The sequence below is a fragment of the Salmo salar genome, unplaced genomic scaffold (assembly GCF_905237065.1).
Source record: "Salmo salar unplaced genomic scaffold, Ssal_v3.1, whole genome shotgun sequence".
Lineage (NCBI taxonomy): Eukaryota > Metazoa > Chordata > Actinopteri > Salmoniformes > Salmonidae > Salmo > Salmo salar.
Genome location: NW_025548791.1, coordinates 575,057 through 576,694, shown reverse-complemented (window position 1 = coordinate 576,694; position 1,638 = coordinate 575,057).

The following is a 1,638-nucleotide window of genomic DNA, read 5'->3' as shown; positions in this document are numbered from 1 at the left end:
CGGTCGTTGAAAGTTACTTTCGTTTGCTCTGCTCATTTACATATCAGGTTCTGCCTGTTCTCTCTCCACTCCCTCTCTCTTTACAGCTCTTACAATGTGCAGCTCCTCTCTCTCCCCAGGGGTAGCAGCTCCTCTCTCCCCAGGGGTAGTAGCTCCTCTCTCCCCAGGGGTAGCAGCTCCTCTCTCCCCAGGGGTAGCAGCTCCTCTCTCCCCAGGGGTAGCAGCTCCTCTCTCCCCAGGGGTAGCAGCTCCTCTCTCTCCAGGGGTAGCAGCTCCTCTCTCCCCAGGGGTAGCAGCTCCTCTCTCCCCAGGGGTAGCAGCTCCTCTCTCCCCAGGGGTAGCAGCTCCTCTCTCTCCAGGGGTAGCAGCTCCTCTCTCCCCAGGGGTAGCAGCTCCTCTCTCCCCAGGGGTAGCAGCTCCTCTCTCCCCAGGGGTAGCAGCTCCTCTCTCTCCAGGGGTAGCAGCTCCTCTCTCCCCAGGGGTAGCAGCTCCTCTCTCCCCAGGGGTAGCAGCTCCTCTCTCTCCAGGGGTAGCAGCTCCTCTCTCCCCAGGGGTAGCAGCTCATCTCTCCCCAGGGGTAGCAGCTCCTCTCTCTCCAGGGGTAGCAGCTCCTCTCTCCCCAGGGGTAGCAGCTCCTCTCTCCCCAGGGGTAGCAGCTCCTCTCTCCCCAGGGATTTGAAGACATTAGGAGCTACTTTTGAACACATACATCTACAGTGTATTGCCAACAGCTTCAAACATTGACTCTGACCTGTCCAAAAAGCCAATCTGATTAAATTACCCCTCAATCCCTTCTTTCTTTTTTCTCTCTCTCTAAAGTCACACTTTTTTGATAGTACTTTTAAAAGTGGCAATATTTCGAGAATAAAGTGTCAATATTTTGATAATATACTCAACATTATATTTTTAGAATGAAGTCTGTTATGAATGTAGGGGATGTGTTTAATAAGTGCATGTCTCCCTGACTACCTGTTGCTGTACCACTGTTGAAATGCCTCAGTTAGATGTCCTGGTGAAACTATAATAAAGTCTGTTATATTTCTAGATGAATGTAGGGGATGTGTTTAATAAGTGCATGTCTCCCTGACTACCTGTTGCTGTACCACTGTTGAAATGCCTCAGTTAGATGTCCTGGTGAAACTATAATAAAGTCTGTTATATTTCTAGATGAATGTAGGGGATGTGTTTAATAAGTGCATGTCTCCCTGACTACCTGTTGCTGTACCACTGTTGAAATGCCTCAGTTAGATGTCCTGGTGAAACTATAATAAAGTCTGTTATATTTCTAGATGAATGTAGGGGATGTGTTTAATAAGTGCATGTCTCCCTGACTACCTGTTGCTGTACCACTGTTGAAATGCCTCAGTTAGATGTCCTGGTGAGACTATAATAAAGTCTGTTTTATTTCTAGATGAATGTAGGGGATGTGTTTAATAAGTGCATGTCTTCCTGACTACCTGTTGCTGTACCACTGTTGAAATGCCTCAGTTAGATGTCCTGGTGAAACTACCCTTTAGAATTGGATTTACTAAAGTTTGTATCATTCACAACTAAAGTTGCCAAATAACAGTTTAAAATTAACACTTTTATACTCAACATAGACACTTCATATGAACACTCACTCTGGAATGATACAAA